The sequence below is a fragment of the Marmota flaviventris genome, chromosome X (genome assembly GCF_047511675.1).
Source record: "Marmota flaviventris isolate mMarFla1 chromosome X, mMarFla1.hap1, whole genome shotgun sequence".
Classification (NCBI taxonomy): Eukaryota; Metazoa; Chordata; class Mammalia; order Rodentia; family Sciuridae; genus Marmota; species Marmota flaviventris.
Window position 1 is genome coordinate 44597015 of NC_092518.1, and position 23342 is coordinate 44620356.

Sequence of the window (23342 nt, forward strand, 5' to 3'; positions counted from 1 at the left end):
ATGGGATGAACTTCCTGGAACATGGCTCATGGGGTAGCACTTGCCTCAGCCCTAGTTCTTGAGCTCAGCCCTCCTGACTGCTCCTGAGACCAACATTGTACAACCTCTGCCTTCTGTGTTTACACATGGAGGCCATTCAGTCTTCAAGCGTGTGAATTCACTGTTTATTTATTCCAGCAAGTCCTCACACACTGTCATCCTTGAAAAGTGCTATCTGATCTCTGTGGAAAAGTCCCGGCAATGCTACCTCTGAAATCCAACAGACAAGTGTGTGTCTGAGAAGCCATGGGGCCTGACACATGAGCCCAGGGTCAGGCCAGTTAATTTAGTAGGATTTGTACCCATAGCACATGGCCACAGCATCCTAGAAGCAAAGAAATTTACCCTTATAAGAACAGTTTCAGAAAACAGGGTCCTGGTGGAAGAGACAGAGTCTAAGAATAGGGAGGGGAAGGTAGGTGGAGGCTGCAGCTTTCAACTGCTGGATTGATGGATGACTGTGATGTGGTTAATAGTCAGGTCACCCCCAGTGCTTCTGAGACCACCCACTGTGGATTCCATCTACCTTGGCTTGCAGCAGACATGTGGGGTATCCTGGCTGTAGAAGGCTGCCTAGCTCCCACAGTGTCCACAGTGTTGTCAGCCAGGTGGGGCAACAGACTCAGTGGCATCCCAAGTAGTATAAAGATATGAGTCTCCATGCATCAGAACATGGTAGCTATCATGCTGGTGCTGGTGGAGAATAGTATCAGTAGAAATTGAGTCTGCCAGCCCAGCAGACACCAGGCCCATACTGTCTGCACACCTGGGCTCAACCTGGGAAATGAACCCCCAAAACACAGCCACAACAAATGACAGAAATGAGAGAGATACAGAAAACAAAAGTAAACTGACCAGAAGCAGAACTGCAAGAAATGTTCCAGAGGAAAAGACCAGGGCTTCAGAACAACAGTTTGCAGAGGTTTGGGACTTGGATTCACCACAAGAAGCATGTTTTCAGTGGCATCTCAGGTTCACAAGCACCCACCTGTACAGATGCATGCCAAAAAATCCAGCAGCTTCATGGAACAACTCTGACCTGACCAGTGGGATATGTGCTACTATTTTACTTCTTAAAAGCAACAAACAAAGATGTCCCATGGACACCACTTACTTTGGATTTTTCTAGCTGATTGTGCCACCATTGGAAAGCAGACCTGTTGGTAGCTGCCACATAGGAGCTGAACACCCCCTAACTTTGAGTGATGAAAATGTGGAGACTGGCTTCCCTGTGCGTGGAAGTAGGTGGATCCCCATCTCCACTCAGTAGAGGAGCAAAGCTTTGGGAGTGGGTGTTACCCAAAGGAGTGGGCTGCCTTCTTGTTCTTTTGTAATACTACCCCTGAACTTTTTTGGAAAGAACACTCCATGGAACCTCCCTTTGTGTGTCCCCCCTATATAAGAATAAAAAGTTCAGGTGGCTCTTTCTTTTTTCCAATGGACCCCTAATGTCAAGAGCCAACACTGGACCCTAAGAAAAAAGGTATTCTGTCTGTCTGTGTAATTATTTTGTGCCAACCCAAATTCAACTGGGGTAACCCTTAATGATTTAGTCACATGTCACGGCACAAGCCAAAGGTGTCCCTTTTGAGAAGGGATCAAAGCTAAGAATGAGAGCCAGGAGGCCTCAGGGACATCATGTGCCAAAGCCTGGGGAGAAGGCAGCCCAGTCTGCTGAGGTCCAGATGTAGGACAGTGTGGAGGAACAGGAGGGGAGCCTTCCAAAAGTCATGGGCCCATTTGGCAGGCCTGGAGAATGTAGATATCATTCAGTGCACAGGGGAGGATGGGAAGGCCTGAAGCAAGATATGGGCTGGCCTGCTGTGCTCCGCTGCTTTCTTCTGAATATCTCATTCCTGTCAGTGTCTCCAGTCGAGAGATTTCTTTTCTTTATTTAACTAAATTGCAGCATAACTTGTGAGCTGGCATATTATAAGATCCAGGAACAATGGAAAGCAAAATAAACTTCCCTGTTCTTCAAAATTTTAGATTCTACTGTGATGCTTAGAAAGTTATCTAGCACAGTGCTTGGTGATGTGTCCTTATGGAGAGAGAGAAAGCAAGAATAGGGAAGAACACATGTGCAGGAGGTGGGCTGGGAGTTTCCAGTGGGTTATGGCCATGGGAAGTGTCTTGGCATGATGGAACAACTCTTTCCCCTCCTGGAAATTAAGATACTCAGCCTTGAAAGATTAATGTTCTTTTTTCTTTCAAAGTTAAATTCATATCCATTCACAGCCATTCTGAGCTTCCCAATCTGTATCCAATTATAGCCATTTCAACTCTCAAACCTGTATCCAATTATAGTCATTTTATCTGCAGCCCTTCCCTTTTCCTGCCCCAATTTAAAAATTAGCCAATTATGTAGATTGTAACCCTAACCTCCTCTCCAAGCAAGGAGCAGTGCTACATTAGGGATAAAAACAGGCAGACTGTCCACCCAAACATGCTTGTTTGCAAGACTATGTTCCATAACACACCCTTCTGCAGAAGTAGTTTGCCTTGCAGAGCTATTCTGAGTACAGTTCTTGTGACACCCTGGTATTTTGAACAGCTCACTCCTGCTGTGGCCTCACTGTTGCAAGCTTTCCAGAATGACTAGATTGATAAGTCGCCAGCACTCAGTTCCAGACTTCCTCCCTGGATGTCACGATGCCCAGAACATGTGTCCCTGAGTCCTGGTGGCATATGGCCCTAGGGGGTTCCACACCCTATATCTCCTGGTCCTTTCTGGGAAGGGGGGCAATCCTGAGGTATTCACAGACCAGATCCCTTGCAAGGTTGTGAGGATAGTTTTTTGTCCTAGTTCTATGGGAATAAGTAATGTTTTTACCAGGCATTGAATGAAAGACAACTAAAAGAGTAATTACTTGATGGATAATGTGTGATGGATGCTCTGGTCATAAGCAGCTGTGTTGCCTGCTCTAGTACATGACTGAGCCTCAGCACATCCAGCCTCCTTTCATAATGTGTGTATATCATTATCTATATCACCTGGTCCTGCTTTCCTGTAGGTACTACAAATATCCCATCCACAGAACTAAATATCCAGCCCTCCTTGCTAGGTCCATGCTGATCCAAAGGCATCCAGGCACCTGGGCCACATGGGCTGAGTCCACAGCCTGAGAACATGCTCAAACAGGTGTCTCTCCCCAGTTTTCTGGGCAAAGGGTATTTATCGCTAAGAGAATGGTACCCATGTGCAGGGCTTTGCCACCAGCATTCAAGCCAAGAAGTTCACTCTTGCAACTGCCTAGGAGAGACCCAGGAAGGGGCACTGCCATCAGCAAAGCCAGAGTCATTGGGAAGGACCCCACCCAAGGCTCCCACAAAGAAGCTTAGGCATAGTGAGTGGTACAGCTGGGCACTGCTGACATGCTTGACTATGAAGTTCAGGCTAATACAAGTACTGGGGGGTGCAAGACATTGATGTCCAAGGGAAAGTACACCCTCTGTGCATGAAATTGTGGGGCAGCAAGGGGGCATCTCAATATGAGAAGGCCCTTGTCACCTGGGGTCCCTGGATGGAATGTGAATGCAGACATTCTGGGGGTGTCATGAGCAAGGGATGTAGCACAAGGAAACACAGAAACAGACCCAGGACAGGGCATGAAACTCACTCTCCAGGACTGTTCTGTGCCCAGGAGGTAGCATCTCCAGGTCCTGGATGAAGCTCTCTCTCTGTAAGCCTGAAATGACCTGTGGGTCATTGTAGCTTAGGGGCAGGAATTTACCTCTCTTGGGTCTAGAGACCCAGTCAGGCTTTAGGGAAGGGTCTGCCAGAGGCCTGTCTGGTGGGGAAGATCCTTGGCTGTGGCTGCATCACATCATTCACACCACCTCCTCCCAGTAAGTATGTTTGTAAACAAAGACCACTTTCCATAATGACACAGGTCCCAGTGGACTCCTCTTAACCAAAGTCATTGGCAGCAGCACCATTTCCAAGTAAAGCCATATGCTACAGGCCAGAATTGGACCGTAGTATATGAATGGGGGATGCACTCCAAGTCCTGACACTGGAGTACAGAGCTGACCAGTGGCCAAGCCTGGCAAGCTGGCTCCTGACTATGAAGCCACATAGCCACTGGTCCTCACAGCTGCACCAGACACTCTTTAGAGCTAGAACAGGGCTGCAGCTGCTCTGCCCCTGCTGCCCTATGGACAACTAACCGAGCTGGCAACCTATGCTGGGTTCACAAAATCTGACTACATCAATAGCTGAGAAAATAGCAAAGAAATCACACAAGCACACAAAAAGACCTTTTCAAAATCCAGGATGGCTCTCGCGAACTTAGGGGTCCATTGGAAAGAGAGCTAGCTACCTGAATTCTTTATTTTTATATAGGGGGGGATACACAAAGTGAGGGATGGAATGTTCTTTCCAAATAAGGCAAAGGTTCAGGTTTCAGGGGATTGAGTCTAGCTTTGTGATGTCTTGTGGTCAGTAGATTGATTGAAATCTTGGCAAGTCATATGCATCTCAGATGCTGTGTGGAATCAAAAGGCAAAGAGAGCAAAGAGGACACATACATGCACAGCCCTGACAGAGCAACAACATCAGTCCAGTTCACTCATGTGCTCAAAATGCTCACAGTTCACACACACCACCCATGGCTGGCCCACAACACCATCTTTTGTGGATCCCACTGTGCCTAGAAGTCTGTGACTCTGCTCCTTCTCTGTGAAGATGACAAGCCTCAGTTGGGCAGATTCAAACCTGTCTGTCTGATAGCCACCAGAGCAGGCAGCTCATGGGAGTCTGCACAGGGCTCCCAACTGGAGATGCCTTTTCCAGACCCAGCCACATGATTTGTTTTTTTAGAGAAAGTTGGTGGAGGACATTGGCCCAATCCTGCAGCCCTGGCTCATGTTAAGCAATCCAGATGTCAGGAGAAGACCATAGGCAATTTGCAAATCAGAGCCTGGGATGACAAGAGGGGCCTTGCAAGATCAGCATCCTGCACTCTCAGGGGAGCTGAGTCCTGGCTGGACAGGCAGGATGGGAGGAAGTGATTTATTGCCTCAGCCCCTAGGCTTAGAATTCTTGGAGTGGCTGTGATTAGCCAGAGAGTATGACTGTCCAACATAGTGATGGGGGTGGGGGAGGCAGAGAGGGGAGTGAGCTACCCCTTGCCTGGCCTGGACTGTGGGAGGGGCCAGGCTGGAAACAAAGAAATATTAGCACTTAGGAGGTTATCAGCCCACCCTCCCACGGGGGGGGGTTCTCAGAGAGTCTCAACTTTTATCAAGTGAAGGGAGATTATAAGGAGTGAAAGCAGAATGCAGGCTTTTCTAAGGAGGAGGGAGGCGGGTGCTATGGGGATAGAGAAGTTGATGGGGTTTCTAACAGCTACAGTGAAAAGCCACATTTTCTGCATATTACAAGGTGACCATCACCCAACCAGGGTAGGTTCCTGCTCAGGAGGTGTGAGCTGCCTAGGAAATAAGAAGTCTGAAATAATTAGTGAGAAATAGAGACAGACCAGAAATTAGATTAAAAGCAGAGTGCCTTATAGATAGGTCTTTCAGTTCTGACAGGAGCTAGAACTGAACAAATGGCACTGATTCCTTATTTAAGAGGGAGTACATCAAAGGCAGGAATAAGGTTTCAGTGGGAGGAGTCTTACTCCTTGGTGTGACAAGGGTCTTGCAGTAAACAGGTTGATTGGCATTTTGGCAAGCCACACCCATCTCCAAGAGGTTGTATGGCTCCAGTGAGTCACCCTATCTCTGATGCTGTGCTGACCTTGTGATGGAGCTAGGTAGGAAGCCACATGAACCAGGTGTTCTCAAACCAGCAGGGTTGCTGCTGGGAGTTCCCAATACCAGACCTAATGGCTTCAACATTGCTTTAGTTCATTCACAGTTCACGGATGGGTCATAATAGCTTCCAACAGCTGCATAAATTTTATTTTCTTTCAAGAGAAAATGTGTCAGTGCTACAGTCTTCATTTATTAGATGCCTACTCTGTGGCAGGGGCTCTAGTACAAAATTACTAATCTACTGTAAGCAGGAGACTTCTATGCCCATTTTACAGAAGAGGAAACTGAAGGTTAGTAAAATTCCAAACATCACAGAGTGAAGGGAATGCTGGACTAAGCTTTCCCCATTTAGTACCCACAAATACCTGGTGGCATGAAGGAGATGGCAGTAACTGGGTTCTAAGATGAACTTATTTGGTGAATGAATGACCTTGAACATGGACCTCACATGGAAGCCAGCATTTGCCCTCTGGTGCCAAATTAGGCTGGGGTGAAAACTAGCAATATACAAGCTAGAAGACTGCTAATGTGTTGAAGAGACAAATTGTTTCAAATATCAGGGGTGGTAGGCAGCCATGGGGTATTGCTGGAATTTAACAACCAAAACCCCTAGAAGATGCATTGAGAGCATTGCTTCAGAAATGTGTCCTTGAAACCCTGGGTGTTCCTAAGGGTCCCTGAAGTGCCACAAAGACTAAGAGAAGCTGCAAGCTTAGCATCTTTGGGAGATCCACAGCATCAATGGTAACACTAGGAGAGGAACTTGTTGGAAGTCCCAGGAGTTTGCTTTCTGAGCTCTAACTTCTTGGATCTCTCATTTACTAAATTTAATTTGAATCATGGAGATACTGTACCTTCTCTTCTTCTGGAAGGACGTGTCCTAAGCATTCTATGGCACTTTAAGACCAGATACTATAATGAAAATGCTGCTACCTTAAATGAGAACTGCTCACATAATTTTTAAAATATATTTTTATTTGAAAGTAAAGTGAAAAAAACTTAAATTTAAATGATAAAGTTCAGTTAAATTTAAAAGTACTTTAAAATAAATTAAATATTAAACTTTCAGAAATTTAAAAAGTATGGTAAGATATATAATGCAAAGTTCTTCCTCCAACCCTCTATTAATCAGGGTTCCCCCAGGGAATCCAATAGGACATATAGGTATGTATTTCTATACATAGCTATATAGACAAAGAAAAAAGGGATGAGACAAATGTGTAGAGACACAGAGAGTATGTAAAGAAAAAAAACCTGTAAATTTTCCAAATGTGATGATAACAAAAGCTTGCAGACCCAAGTCACTCAGCAAACTCAAAGCAGAATAAACAAGAAGAAATCTGCACAAAGACATCAGATCAAGTTACTGAAAACCCGAGACACAATGAGAACCCTATGATAACTATAGACAAATGACACAGAGAGCAGAGTCACAGGCAGGATGACCACAGATTTCTCATGAGAGCTAGAAAAGAGTGAAAGACAGCAGAGTCATAGGCAGGAACAAGACAGACCCTTCACGATAGAGAAGAGTGATAGAGAGCAGAGTCACAGGAGGAGGACTCAAGGCCCCTCAAAACAATTGTATTATCTAGAAACTGAAGAGCAGGTGGAATTAATCAGCAAGCTATAATTATTTTTCCAGTGAAAATGCCATTCAGAGGGTAAAATGCCATTCAGAGGCTGTAGCTCAGTGGTAAAGCACCCACCTCGCACATGTGAGGCCCTGGGTTCGATCCTCAGCACCACATAAAAATAAAGATACTGTGTCCAACTAGAACTAAAAAAATATTTAAAAAAAGAAAATACCATTCAGAGTTCAAAGTAAAGTTGTTGTTTACACAGACAATTGCTGAGCCAACTTTGCAGAATTGGACCCCAAAAAGAGAAAAAAAAAATTCAGTTAGATGGAGAGTTATGTCAGATGAAAACTTGCATCTATACAGATGAAGAATGCCAGAAATAATAAATATGTGGGCAAATAGAAACATATCTCTTATTTTTAAATGTTTTTAAAAAATAATTGATGTGAATATGTCATGGTCATTATATATCTGCAATGGTGTCAACAGTAAAAATAAAGCCAAAACAAGATCTAAAATAATAACTAACTGTTTAAAGAAATAACAATAATGAGGTATTGTAGGGGTTATAGCACTTATATGGTTAAAGTATGTACCTCAAAAATACCAGAGCAAAAGGGGGTGTAGTCAAGTGTGGCCTTGTAAAGCTCTACTCTTACCTGAATGGTGTTTATCAATGTGAGGTAGACTGTGTTGCCTCAGAAAAGACCACTGCAAATCTTGGAGCCACCACTAAAAGTAAAATCACGTACATGCAGCTAAGAAGCAAATCAAGGACTAAGAAAAAAACAGCTGACTCTGGTTTTCAGTTTAGCACATGAGGATCTTGGAAATTGCCACTCTTCACTAACCAGTAAAAAACTGAACAACCTGAGAAAAGTCAAATCTTTTTTAGCTCTCACAGAGAAGTAAGATCACAGGACAAACTATTCCCCCTCAAAACTGCTGTATGTATATATATAGCTGTATAACCAATGTGACCCTGCAGTCTGTACATGTGGAAAAATGAGAATGTTATCATGCCCTAGTACATCAGAACTCTAGGCTTGTGGGTCTTTGGACTCTGGAACTAGCACCTCCTTAGGCTTAGACCTTTGGCCTCAGATGGGGGTTTTACTAGCTTTCTATTTCTTGGTCACTGGACTTGGACTGAAATAAGAACTGACATTCTAGAGCTCCAGTCTACAGATGGCCCATCTTAGGACTTCTCAGCCTCCATCACTGTGTGAGCTCACACTCCTCATAAATGTCTTCTCCTACATCCATCCATATGTAGATATATTCTCTCTCTGATTCTGTCTTTCTGGAGAACCCTGGCTAAAACAAATAATGTCATAAGGTACTATCAAAATAGCTAAAAAATGGAAATGGCCCAAATATCTATCAACCAACAAAATGGGAGATCTATACAATCGACCTTCTGTATCAATGGGCTCTGCATCAGTGAGTTCAACCAATGGTGGATCAAAAGTATTTTTTAAATTGAGTCTACTGAGTTATATTCAAACTCTTCTTGTCATCATACCCTCAAAAATGCTGTATAACAGCTATTTACATAGAATATATACTGAGGAGTGGGATGGCTGGGTCATATGGTGGTTTCATTCCTAGTTTTTTTGAGAATCTCCCTACTGCTTTCAGAGTATTTGCACTAATTTTCAGTCCTACCAACAATGTATAATTTTACCTTTTGCTTCACATCCTTGCTAACATTTATTGCTACTTGTATTCTTGACAATTGCCATTTTGATGGAGTGAAATGAAATCTCAATGTAATTTTAATTTTCATTTCTCTAATTGCTAGAGATATTGAACATGTTTTCATATATTTGTTGACCATTTGTATTTCTTTTTCTGTGAAGTGTCTGTTCAGTTCCTTTGCCCATTTATTTATTGGATTATTTGATTTTTTGGGTATTAAGTTTTTTGAGTTCTTTAGATATCCTGGAAATTAAACCCTATCTGAGGTGCAGGTGGCAAAGATTTTCTCCCATTCCATAAGCTCTCTGCACACTCTTAGTTGTTTTCTTTCCTGTGAATCTTTTTAATTTGATGCCATCACACTTATTGATTTTTTTATTTTACTTCTTGCACTTTAGGAGTCTTGTTAAGGAAGTCAGTTTCTGAGTCAGTATGAGTGTTGGGCCTACATTTTCTTCTAGCAGGTGCAGAGTTTCTAGGTGTTTGATCCACTTTTTTAGTATTTATTTATTTATTATTTTTATTTGTTCTTTTTAGATATGCATGACAGTAGAGTGTACTTTTTCATTTTTATTTAAATTCCATAGCTTTATGAGGTAAAATTGAAGTACAGTAAAATGCACATATTTGAAGTATGCAATTCGATCGGTTTTGACATGTATGTAACCAGTACAATCAATATAAAAGGAATTTCCATTACTTTTTTTTTAATTTTGAAATCAAGCAGACTGTGTTTTCTGCATGATTTATTATTGCATTAAAAATCAATTGCCTTAAGATATATAAAACTCCTCCCACATATCAACTATTCAAAATTAAATGGCACACTTGTAAATATCTCAGAGGCCAAAGAAGAAAGCACAAGAGAAGTAAATAAAAAGTGCTTCAAACGAGGTGATAATAAAAGCTTAAAATATCAGGATCTCTGGGATAAAACGATACTCAGATTAATATTTATAACTTAAAGTACTTGTATCAGAAAGAAGCTAGAATAACAATCAAATTATTTTCAAATTACATAGTAGGAAGGAAAAATAGGAGTAAGAGTGGAAATATATGAAATAGAGAAGAAATAATACAGTTAAAATTTGATAGAGATCAAACAAGTCTAATCAAGTAAAAAGCAAGAACACAAAAATTAATATTATGGAAAGGTAACTATCAAAATAACCCTACAGATGCTACAAATATATTAAGTCAACTAAAAGCCAGTAAACTAGAGGGTTTATTTAAGTTTTTCCTTGATAACAAGGGTGGGGGTAAAGGATTGGACATGAAGATTGATTATGTTCCACTCCTCCAAAAGTGGTCCATTTGTGATATCTGAGTCACTCTTGTTTACCAAAGGTGGCAGTGTGGACTTCCCCAGTGCCTCTAATGCTGTGGAGTGACCTAGGCCCCAAGGCTGGTCAGGGCCCTGGGACATTGGCCCATCTACCCACAAGGACATGTAGGACCATGGGGGAGCTTCTCAAGGTCTGGAATCCAGTTTCTGCCTCTGCAAGAAGTAGGACCCCAATACTGCTCCTTACACCACCTGCACTTGCCCTTTGTCATCTTCTTTCTTGTATAAAAAAAATTTTACTACATGGACATGTCTTCCTCCAGTATCAAAGCTGCTGTTTCCACTTTTCTCTTGGATCACTCACTGTTCTGTGCTTGCCTGGACTCTGTGTCACAAAGGTTCCCTGAGAGCTTATCATTTATCCCAAACTGTGGGCTCATTACCCATTGTCAAATAGTGTAATATAGCCTTGTATTAATGTTTAGCTGAGCATCAACACAAATGGCACAGAGAAGACCATGAGGGAGTGGAGACAGCTGCAGTAGGTCAGAGAGGGAAGAGGAACACAAGGAAGGCAAAGCTGATACATATAAAAGGCTATCCCCACCACCCCCTCTTCCAGGGTTCTGTGGCTAGAAAGGGAAGTCTCCCCTGCTGCCTCTGATATGGGAAGTGACTTTTGTTGTTGTTTGATATTTTTACTGAAATGAATTCTTTAAAAAACTACTGGAGCCTCTTTCAGCAAGACTCAGACCAACTGCTGGTGAATCAGAGGACCGACTGGAATGCCACTGAGCATCTTTTCTGTTCAGGTGGATAGACTGTGCTGGCACAATCTCACTTTATCTCTGGAGCTATCCCCAGAGGAGATTTCTTCTACCAATCTACAAAGGAAGGGATCCAGAACAACTGAGTCTTTGTAACTGCACAAGATCATGATCAATTAGCAGAAAATCTGAGGTTTAACCAAAAAATTCTAAAAAAATATTTAATAATTTACTGAGGTGAAATTCACATACCCTAAAGTTGACTGTGTTAAAGAGTACAATTCATGATATTGTGCAAACACCCCCTGTATCTGGCTCCAGTATTCCATCACTCAAAAATAAAACTGTGATTAAGCAGTTTCCTTGCACACCAGCTTCCCAGAAAACACTGTTCTATTTTCTCTATATAGATTTTCCCATTACCCGGACCTCACATATGAGGTTACAAACAATGTTGAAGCTTACAAACATTGTCCTTAATATCTGACTTCTTTCATTGACCCTCACACAGGTGCCATTGTGTTTCATGTACTCATATGCAGAGAGCAGGCACTAATGCCTGCTATGGGAGGAAACCACAACTGCTTTAAAATGCTGAGCCCTCTGTGTAGAACTCCAAGGAATGAGTCAACATTTAAACTGACCAAATTGAGACCCATTTCTTGAATGTGGTCTTTATTCTGAAAGGGTTTGGGCTCACTAAGCAGCCTATATACATACATATCAGTGCTGCAGGAATGAACAGCAACCAATGGTGACCTTGGTGACTCAACAGCCCATAGGCCCCTAGTGGCAAACTCTCTTCCTTATGAAGAGAAACATGCACACAGCATTTGCTGAGCACCTACTGTGCACAGATGCTGAGCTGAGCTGGGATGACTTCTCGCCCTTGGGCACTATAGTTGGGGATCAGGCCTGGAACCTGTGTGACCTTCCCAGTAAATCACCTCAAGGGCTGTGGCTAGTGCTCTGGAGGTGGTAGGGCTGTAGGTGAATGGTTGGGGTAAGATTAGAAATGTCCCTGATGATCAGGAGAGAAGATGTCAGAAAGGACAGCAGATAGGTAGCAAGTCCCAATCTCCTCACAACACAGTAAGGAAGCAGTGAAAGAAAAGCAGAATTGAGAGGTACAGCAGCCGATTTGGATTCCAGAGAAATTAACTAAGGTCCTGACCCTGTGATTGTCTGGAGTCCGGGGTCTGTGTGTGTGTTTCCACAGGGAGAACAGCAGCCAATTTGGATTCCAGAGAGACTAACTAAAGCGATTTCTACAGACCAAAAAGAAGATGATTTGGCTCAAATCCATAACAGCTGATTTCCAGAACTCCAGTTTGGCTATCCTTACATCTGTGACAGTGGTTCTCCCACACCTGGAGGCTAATGAAACCAGGATGCTTTTTTCAATATCTATTATATTATTGCCCTTTCTCACATCATGAAGTTCTATTTTGTTTTTTGAGCTCATACAGACCTAGGTTTATGGTTTGCTGATCAGTTCTATTTTTTGACTATGGAGTTTTTAAACATTGCAATGGAGATTTCACCTGTAAAAAGTTACAAGGCCTTTACTACTATGTTATGTGTTGTATGTATTATATTATGTGTGCACACTTGTGTTTTGTGTTGTATGTTTGTATGTGCGTATGACCATATATCATATATGACGAGTGCTCATGAAAAAAATGGATCCAAATATCTTTTTTCTTATTAACGTGATTTAAATGGTTTAATTTAAATTGGGTAAACAGCTGTTGAGGATTATTGTTTTAATATGTGAACAAAAAAGGAGGTTAACAGATCTGTTTGTTTACTTTCACCTTTCCTTTTCATTATATTTAATAATTCTGTTCAGGATAATGTAAATTGTTAAGAAAATTGTTTTCTTTTAGTGCCTTCTGGAATGATACATAATTTTCTCTTTAGCCATTATTGCCAGAATTCCTATCTTCATCCCAGTGCCAGTGAAGACAAAGATAAAACCAATCTACAGCTTCTGCAAGAGCCATCACTGAACTGCTTGCAGAACTTGCCTGGACTATGTATCACTTGTATGCATTGTGAACTCACTTGTATGCATTGTGAACTATCTGTTGGTGCAGCGACTTGTGGTAGTGTTGGGGTATTTTTGCTGATGGTGTCATTGGTGGTACAATTTCTCCAAAAGGAGCCATCAATTGGCTTGGTGTATCCTCCTCCCTTCTGCTTGTGATGGTCGTTCAGCTAAAATTTGGGGGCCAACAGAGGTGAGGCAAAGAACCTCACCCCCCCACACTAGTACAAAGGCCTATCCACAGGTGTGGCTGTATGCTGGACCGGTAGTCAATGACGGGTAAGATCCAATTGCAATGGTACCAACCTAAGACAGGAGGCTGACGCCTTGAGGTCAGCTCATCCAATGATGGGTAAGAACCATATGTAGTATTGGACAACCTAAGGCAGGCACGGTCCCTAAACCAAATGCTTGTTGTTTAATTAAACAGAAAGGGGGAGATGTTGAAAGCCACAGCATAAGGGGCCCCACCAAACTTCCAGCTGATTGGCTCCTCTGTGGTGATGCTCATTGGGCTGTTTCCCTGCCCTTTCAGACCATGGAGCTGCTCATTGGGGGACTCTTTTGGCTCCACCCACAAGACCCAGCCAATTGGCCTCAAGAGTGGGAGGAGTGGGGGTTGAGAGGCTCGCCTGAAGCTGGTGGTGGCAGTTGGGCTCTGAGGGAATTCCTGAAGAGCTCATGTGGTGCTGCTGTGTGTTCTAAAAATAAAGTTCGTTTCTGCTTGACAAGTGGCTCGTTAATTGTGCCCAGCCAGACTGCGGCAGGTGGTTAAGAAAATAAATGCTCTAAGTCTGGAAGATAAGTTAGAAGAGTAGAAAATAAAACATTGTCCTTAATATCTGACTTATTTTACTGACCCTCACACAGGTGCCATTGTGTTCCATGTACTCATCTGCAGAGAGCAGGCACTAATGTCTGCTGTAGGAGGAGACCACAGCTGCTTTAAAATGCTGAGCAATTCTTCTTCCCCTCAGAACAAATGTGAAGAGTGGGGACGGTGAGGACCCATGCCAGGAACTATGGCTAACTCTGCTCAGCCTCTGCAACCCAGGCAAAGACAGAAACCTTTGTGCAGCATCTGCTCACTCACCTCAAGACAGAGAGAGCAATGAAGCAGCTTTGGCTCAAAACAGAGGAAAGCACATTCAACAGACCCTGACAACTGACAATTGGGGTAGGCACCATAGGATGCCTAGAGATTGTCACTGGGATGGCAGAGCCTTATAGAGTGAAGCTTCCTGAATATCAATTAACAGAGACGCTGCAAAAAAATACCAGAGACTATTGGTAATTATTGATTAAAAACTCAAGAGTCCCATTACCCTGAATCAAATATGGGGCTGGGAAGGGGCAAGGAGCAACAGAGAGAGAAAAGAAGGAAACAAAATCTCTTACACTCGCCCACTTAAAAACATGTGGAAAGATGACAATATTTAAAGCATGAAGGCAACAACAGTGTCCTTAAACTGCATCAAATAGCTTAAAACCAAATCATGAAAAGAAAACTGAGCCAGAGATCCACAGCCATCTTGTGGAGACCTCAGCCAACCAGTCACCCCCTTAAATCAACTCTGTCTTCTAAAGCCTAGACAGCTGCAAATTAAACCAGAGGGAAGTCCTCTACAGTGGGAACACTTAAGAATTCAGCCAGAAGGAACTGTGGAAGGACCACTACTAGCTGGAAATTGCTTAAACCCCTTCTTCTTCCCCCTCAGAAAAAAAATGAGGGGAGTGGGGACAGTAAGGACCCATGCCAGGAACTATGGCTAACTCTGCTCAGCCTCTGCAACCCAGGCAAAGACAGAAACCTTTGTGCAGCATCTGCTCACTCAACTCAGACAGAGACAGCAATGAAGCAGCTTTGGCCCAGAATAGAGGAAAGCACATTCACCAGGCCTTGACAACTGACAGTTGGGGTAGGCACCATAGGACGCCTAGATTGTCACTGGTATTGCAGAGCCATATGGAGCAAAACTTCCTGCATATCAAGTAACATAGAGACACTGCAGAAAATTACCAGAGACTATGCAGCAGGAAGGGGCTTGTTCTAGCTTTAACTGGAGCACAGCCTGACCCCTAATCACAACTGGTAAGTGAGAGTGCATTGTTTGGATATTTGTGGGACCTTGCATCAGACTTAGTAAACAGAGGGAATCAACACACATCATTCACAACATGGGGCAGTGGAAACTAGAATCTAGGTGAACCACCTGAGACCCTTCATTATAATACCAGAGAAGGTAGCAATGACCAGAAGAATACTTATGCACCACAAAACACCTGCAGAAAACCCAACCAGAGTTCTTGTGATCACAGCCACCAGGATCTTTACTGTTGAGAGCCACAGCCGAAGGGGCCCCAGCAAACTTCCAGCTGCCGGCTGATGATTGGCTCACAGCGGCCCCAGCAACATCTAGTTGATTGGCTCCTCCGCCCCAGCAACATCTAGCTGATTGGCTCCTCTGCGGTGATGCTCATTGGACTGTTTCCCTGCCCTTTCAGACCACGGAGCTGCTCATTGGGGGACTTTTATGGCTCTGCCCACGTGACCCAGCCAATCGGCCTCAAGAGCAGGAGGATTGTGGGAGGTGGGGAGAAGCTTGTGTGGGAGAGAGAGGCTTGTGGAAAGCCGGTGGTGGCAGTTGAGGCTCTGAGGGTTTTTCCTGAGAGGCTGTTTTGTTTGGCGTGTGTGGTTCTAAAAATAAAGTTAGTTTCTTTTGACAAGTGGCTCCTGATTGTGCCCAGCCAGACTGCGGCATTTGGTGGCTCGCACGGGGAGCGACTGAGAGTAAGTGAACTGCTCGCCCCTGAGGGCAGGGCGAGAGGATGGGTAGCCATTTTAAGATTCTTCTTTTGTTATTTTGTTTCACTTTTGTTTTAAGTTGCCTGTCCCTGGAGATGTGTAAGATGGAAGAAAAACCGCTCACATCTGAGGAACAGATAGGGAGAAAGGACGGATGGACATTTCAGGAGGCTATTATAATGATTTTGTGTTGTTTCAATTTTGTTTCACTCTGTTTCAGTTTTGTTAGGCGTTATCTTGTTGGGTTGTATTATAGTAGAAATACGGGATCAGAAATTAGTAAAAAACAAACTGAAAGAGTGTTAAGTAAATTGTTAGAGGAAGGAGGCATCTCAGTAAAATCAAGAACAATCAGGGCATACGTTGATACAATACAAAAATGTAGCCCATGGCTTTTTAAGGAGGAGTTGTTAAATATATCACAATGGAACCATCATGGTGAAGATTTAAAAAGAATAGAAAAGAAAAGCCCAGGAACTCTGCCAGTTGGCACATTGCCATTGTGGACGTTCATATCTTGTTTGCTTAGTCCAAAGCCTTCAGTTCAGACAATGGTAGAGGAAGGAGAAGACATAATGATTCAAGTAAAAGAGAAGGCCTCTCAAGCTAGTCAGACAGAGGAAAAGATTCAAGTAAAAGAGAAGGCCTCTCAAGCTAGTCAGACAGAGGAAAAGATTCAAGTAAAAGAGAAGGCCTCTCAAGTTAGTCGACAGAGAAAGAAAGTGTAAAACAGAAAAAGCCATCAGGGGGAAAGTTACAACAGGAGACTGCTACTAACACCGTTCTATCACCAGAGGATGTAAGTGTCCAACAAACAAGGCCACCTCCATATGCTGGGAGGTCCCCAACCCCCGCAGTTGATAGTTGGGATCCTGAGACAAGATCTCAAATATTAACATGCCCTGTATTTGAGGCAGGAGGGCAGCGATTTTACCAAGTTTTAAATTTCAAAACAGTGAAGCAGCTAAAAGAGGCTGTAACAACCTATGGTCCTCAAGCACCCTTCACTGTAAGCATGGTCGAATCCATTAACAACTTGAACATGACGCCAGCAGATTGGGCTAATATGTGTAAAGCTGTGCTAAATGGAGGACAATACCTGTTATGGAAGGTTGCCAATGAGGAATTTTGCAAGGAGACGGCTAGGCGAAATGCAGCAGCTGGTTATCCTCAGAGAAATCTAGATATGTTGTTAGGAAAGGGACCTTATGAGGATTAACAGCAACAAATTGCATATGATCCTGGCGTATACGCACAAATTGCTGCAGATGCAATTAAGGCATGGAAGATTTACAAGGACATGGAGGTTTACAAGGTCAATTATCTAAGGTAATACAAGGAGCTAATGAACCTTATGCTGAATTTGTAGATAGGCTTATTCAAACAGCTACCAGAGTTTTTGGGAATACAGAACAAGAAATGCCATTACTAAAACACCTGGCTTATGAGCAAGCGAATCGTTGGTGCAGAGATATCATTAGACCATGGAAACATGAAGATTTAAACACATATATTAAATTATGTAGAGACATTAATGAACAAGAGCAAGTCGTGGCAGCTGCAGTAAAACAGGCTTTAGATGCCAGAGACATTAATGAACAAGGGCAAATTGTGGCAGCTGCAGTAAAACAGGCTTTAGATGCCAGGCCAAGAACATGCTACAATTGTGAACAAACAGGACATTTTAAAAGGAATTGCCCCATTGGAGGAGGGTTTAACAAAACTAGGTATCAAAGGAGTAGAATACCAGGTATTTGCCCACGATGCCGTAGAGGGAGACATTGGGCTAATGAATGCCGTTCTCCAACCACCATAGAGGGTACTCCATTATCAAAAAACGAACAAGGACCAGGTGTTTATCCATGATATCATGGAGAAAGGCATCGGGCTCCATTGCCAAAAAATGGACAGGGGGGCCCAATGCTCCGGGGCCCAAAACCACAAATATACGGAGCACTGGAGGAACCCAGCAACCCCATCAGGGTAGTGCCCAGGACACATTGTCCATCAGATCCCTCATCAGACAAACCAGAGGGAGCGCAGGGTTGGACATCTGCGCCTCCGCCAGAGCAGTACTAACTCCAGAGTTGGGAGTTCAAATCATTCCCACAGGGGTGAAAGGACCTCTTCCAAAAGGAACAGTAGGCTTATTATTGGGACGCAGCTCTTCTACTCTAAAAGGACTTATGATAAGTCCTGGGGTAATTGATCCCGATTATGAAGGTGAAATAAAAATTATAGCCAGTTCTCCAAAGGGTATATCAGTAATTTCACCAGGACATAGAATAGCACAGTTACTAATAATACCCAGCCTACATGATAAATTTTCCAGTCGTACTGTAGAAAGAGGTTCCAAGGGATTAGGCTCCAGAGGTGTAGATTGGGCTATGCTTTCTTTAAATTTAGATTCTCGCCCCATGCTAAAACTAAATATTCAAGGACATGAATTTAATGGGCTACTGGATACAGGTGCAGACCTTAGCATCATCTCTCGTCAAGAATGGCCAAAACATTGGCCATTACAACAAGCCACTCAAACGCTTTGAGGCCTAGGAGTGGTGACTAATCCCCATAGAAGTGCAATGGTATTTGATTGGAAGGATCCTGAAGGATGTGAAGGAACTATACAGCCATATGTATTGGATCATCTTCCAGTAAATTTATGGGGACGAGATGTCCTAGATCAATTAGGTTTGACATTAACAAATAACATCAACCAAAATGCACCCACTATTATGACTAGACAAGGTTTTAGGAAAGGAAAAAGATTAGAAAAACAAGAACAAGGTATAGCAGCACCAATACAAATAGATCAAGGAACAGAAAGACATGGGTTGGATTTTCAGAAAGGGCCACGGAGACAATGAAAATTACTTGGAAATCAGAAAGACCAGTATGGGTTCCTCAGTGGCCCCTGACTAAAGAAAAGATACAAGCAGCCCATGACCTGGTCAAACAACAATTAGCGGAAGGACATATACAACCTTCTGTATCTAACCATAATACTCCCATTTTTGTCATCAAAAAGAAATCTGGTAAATGGAGATTATTGCAAGATTTAAGAGCCATTAATAATGAGATGGTTATTATGGGACCTGCTCAATCAGGGATTCCTCAGTTGTCTGCTTTGCCAAAAACCTGGTATGTTTTAGTTATAGATATTAAAGATTGTTTTTTTTCAATTCCAATTCATCCTGAGAATAGTCCAAGTTTTGCATTTACTATCCCTGCACTGAATCATGAAGGTCCTGATCAGAGATATGAATGGAAAGTACTCCCTCAAGGGATGGCTAACAGCCCAACTATGTGTCAAATTTATGTTAACAAAGCAATCCAGCCACTTAGAAATCAAAATCCTGAACTACAAATATTTCACTATATGGCCGATGTATTATTAGCACACAAAGATAAAAACACATTGCTAGAATGTTATGCCACACTTTCAAACTTATTAAAAAATTATAATCTAGAGATAGCAATAGATAAAGTACAATTAAATTTTCCAATTAATTATTTAGGAGTTCTATTATCCTCAACCATGGTCCGTCCACCAAAAATTCAAATACGAGTAGATCAACTCAAATCACTTAATGACTTTCAAAAGTTATTAGGAGACATAAATTGGATAAGGCCTTATTTAGGTATACCAACAGGAGAGTTGGGACCTTTATTTGATATCCTAAAAGGTCCATCAGATCCAAATTCACCCCGAATGTTAACGCCTGAAGCAAGAAAGGCATTAAAAATCATTGAAACATATATGGAAAATATGCATTTGGATAGAATTGATATAAGTTTGCCTTTATTATTTATTGTACTACCAACAAAAAATATTCCTACAGGAGTATTTTGGCAAGAAGGTCCATTATTATGGATACATTTATCTTATTCTCCTAACACTATTCTTACTAGGTATCCTGAGGCTGTAGGACAATTAATACTCAAAGGAATAAAAGCAGCAAAGGGAGTGTTTGGAATTTCTCCCAATAAAATTATTACTCCATATACTATGAATCAAATTGATGAGTTAGCTAATGAGTTAAATACTTGGGCAATAATCATGTGCAAATCTAATGTTTCATTTGATAACCACTTACCATCTAATCCTTTATTGTCTTTTTGGTCATTGCATCCTGTAATTTTTCCAAAAATGACAAGAAAAACACCTATCATGAATGCTCCAAATATATTCACTGATGGGTCAAATAATGGTACAGCAGCAGTAGTTACCCCTGATCAAACTTTTACATTTTTAGTACCCAAACAATCAGCTCAAAAGGTAGAGCTTAATGCAGTTTTACAAGCTTTTGTGATGTTTAAAGATTCTGTATTTAATTTATTTTCTGATAGTCAGTATGTAGTTAATGCTATAGTATCTCTTGAAGATGCTGGTAGGATTTCCCCTTCTTCTACTGTTTTCTCTTTGCTTTCCACTATACAAAGTCTAATCTGGGACAGAAAAGATCCATTCTTTATAGGACATATCAGGGCACATACAGGATTGCCTGGAGCCCTTAGTTTGGGCAATGATTTAGCAGATAAAACTACACATGACATACATATTTTCTCTACACTAAAAGAAGCTATAAATTTTCATAAAAAGTTCCATGTCAATGCTAATACTTTACAAAAGCGTTTTAAAATAACTAAGGAACAAGCTAGACAAATAATAAAACAATGTCAAAATTGTGTGACCTTTTTACCACAAGTTAATCTTGGAGTCAATCCTAGAGGATTGATACCTAACCATATTTGGCAGATGGACGTCACACACTTGCCAGAATTTGGAAAATTAAAATATTTGCATGTTACAGTTGATACTTCTTCTGGATTTTTGATGGGCTCCCTTCATGCCGGAGAAAAAACTAAAGATGTTATAGCTCATTGCTTACAAAATTTTGCCACTGTGGGTGTTCCAAAACAGTTAAAAACAGATAATGCCCCTGGTTATACTTCTACCTCTTTTAAACAATTTTGCTCAACATTTGGCATTACTCATATAACAGGAATCCCATACAATCCACAGGGACAAGGCATAGTTGAAAGAGCTCATCAAACTATTAAAATGTACTTATTAAAGCAAAAAGAAGGAATTGGGAAGGGGTATATATTCCCCAAAGATAAACTTAAAATAACCCTTTTTCTCTAAACTTTTTAAATTTGGATTCATCAGGACTTAGTGCTGCGGAAAGGCATATGTGTCCAAAAAATGTACATAAGCCCAAGGTACTTTGGAAGGATATTCTAACAGGACAATGGAAAGGTCCTGACCCAGTAATTGTCTGGAGTCGGGGGTCTGTTTGTGTGTTTCCACAGGGAGAACAGCAGCCGATTTGGATTCCAGAGAGATTAACCAAGGTCCTGACCCAGTGATTGTCTGGAGTCGGGGGTCTGTTTATGTGTTTCCACAGGGAGAACAGCAGCCGATTTGGATTCCAGAAAGATTAACTAAAGCGATTTCTACAGACCAAAAAGAAGATGATTTGGCTCAAATCCATAACAACTGATATCCAAAACTCCAGTTTGGCTATTCTTACATCTGCAACAGAACCAGGATGCTTTTTTCAATATCTATTTTATTATTGCCCTTTGCCATATCATGAAGTTCTATTTTGTTTTTTGAGCTCATACAGACCTAGGTTAATGTTTTGCTGATCAGTTCTAATTTTTGACTATAGAGTTTTTAAACATTGCAATGGAGATTTCACCTGTAAAAAGTTATAAGGCCTTTACTATAATGTTATGTGTTGTATGTATTATATTATGTGTGCACACTTGTGTTTTGTGTTATATGTTTGAATGTATGTATGTCCATATATCATATATGATGAGCGCTCATGATAAAATGGATCCAAATATTTTTTTTCACGTGATTTATTTGGTTTAATTTAAATTGGGTAAACAACTGTTGAGGATTGTTTTAATATGTAAACAAAAAAGAAGGTTAACAGATCTGTTTGTTTACTTTCACCTTTCCTTTTCATTATATTTAATAATTCTCTTAAAGATAATGTAAATTGTTAAGAAAATTGTTTTCTTTTAGTGCCTTCTGTAATGTTACATAATTTTTTCTTTAGCCATTATTGCCAGAATTCCTATCTTCATCCCAGTGCCGGTGAAGACAATGTAAATTGTTAAGAAAATTGTTTTCTTTTAGTGCCTTCTGTAATGTTACATAATTTTTTCTTTAGCCATTATTGCCAGAATTCCTATCTTCATCCCAGTGCTGGTGAAGTCAAAGATAAAACCAATCTACAGCTTCTACAATAGCCATCACTGAACTGCTTGCAGAACTTGCCTGGACACATTGTGAGCTCACCTGTATGCATTGTGAACTATCTGTTGGTGCAGCGACTTGTGGTAGTGTTGGGGTATTTTTGCTGATGATGTCACCGGTGGTACAATTTTTCAAAGGAGCCCTCAATTGGCTTAATGTCATGGCATTTTGCATCCCCCTCTACTAGTGATGGTCTAAAATTTGGGGGCCAACAGAGGTGAGGCAAAGAACCTCACCCCCCCACTGGTGCAAAGGCCTATCCACAAGTATAGCTGTATGCTGGACCGGTAGTCAGTGACGGGTATGATCCAATTGCAGTGGTACCAACCTAAGACAGGAGGCTGACGCATAGAGGTCAGTTCATCCGATGACGGGTAAGGACCATATGTTGAATTGGACTGCCTAACAGACACGGTCCCTAAGCCACATGCTTGTTGTTTAAACAGAGAGGGGGAGATGTTGAGAGCCACAGCCGAAGGGGCCCCAGCAAACTTCCAGCTGCCGGCTGATGATTGGCTCACAGCGGCCCCAGCAACATCTTTCTGATTGGCTCCTCCGCCCCAGCAACATCTAGCTGATTGGCTCCTCTGCGGTGATGCTCATTGGACTGTTTCCCTGCCCTTTCAGACCACGGAGCTGCTCATTGGGGGACTTTTTTGGCTCCGCCCACATGACCCAGCCAATCGGCCTCAAGAGCAGGAGGATTGTGGGAGGTGGGGAGAAGCTTGTGTGGGAGAGAGAGGCTTGTGGAAAGCCGGTGGTGGCAGTTGAGGCTCTGAGGGTTTTTCCTGAGAGGCTGTTTTGTTTGGCGTGTGTGGTTCTAAAAATAAAGTTAGTTTCTTTTGACAAGTGGCTCCTGATTGTGCCCAGCCAGACTGCGGCACTTTACTACTGTAAAAAGGATTCTGTAGAGGGGAGAAGGTATATGGTGACCCACACCAATCACAGGGACACTCCAGAGCCTACAGCCTGAATTCCTGAATGCAATAGAAATAGCCAACACAAAATGTTGCACCCTCCAAGCAGTCAGCTGCAGGTCCCTGAGCTGACAAACCAGAAGCTTCTGGGAGG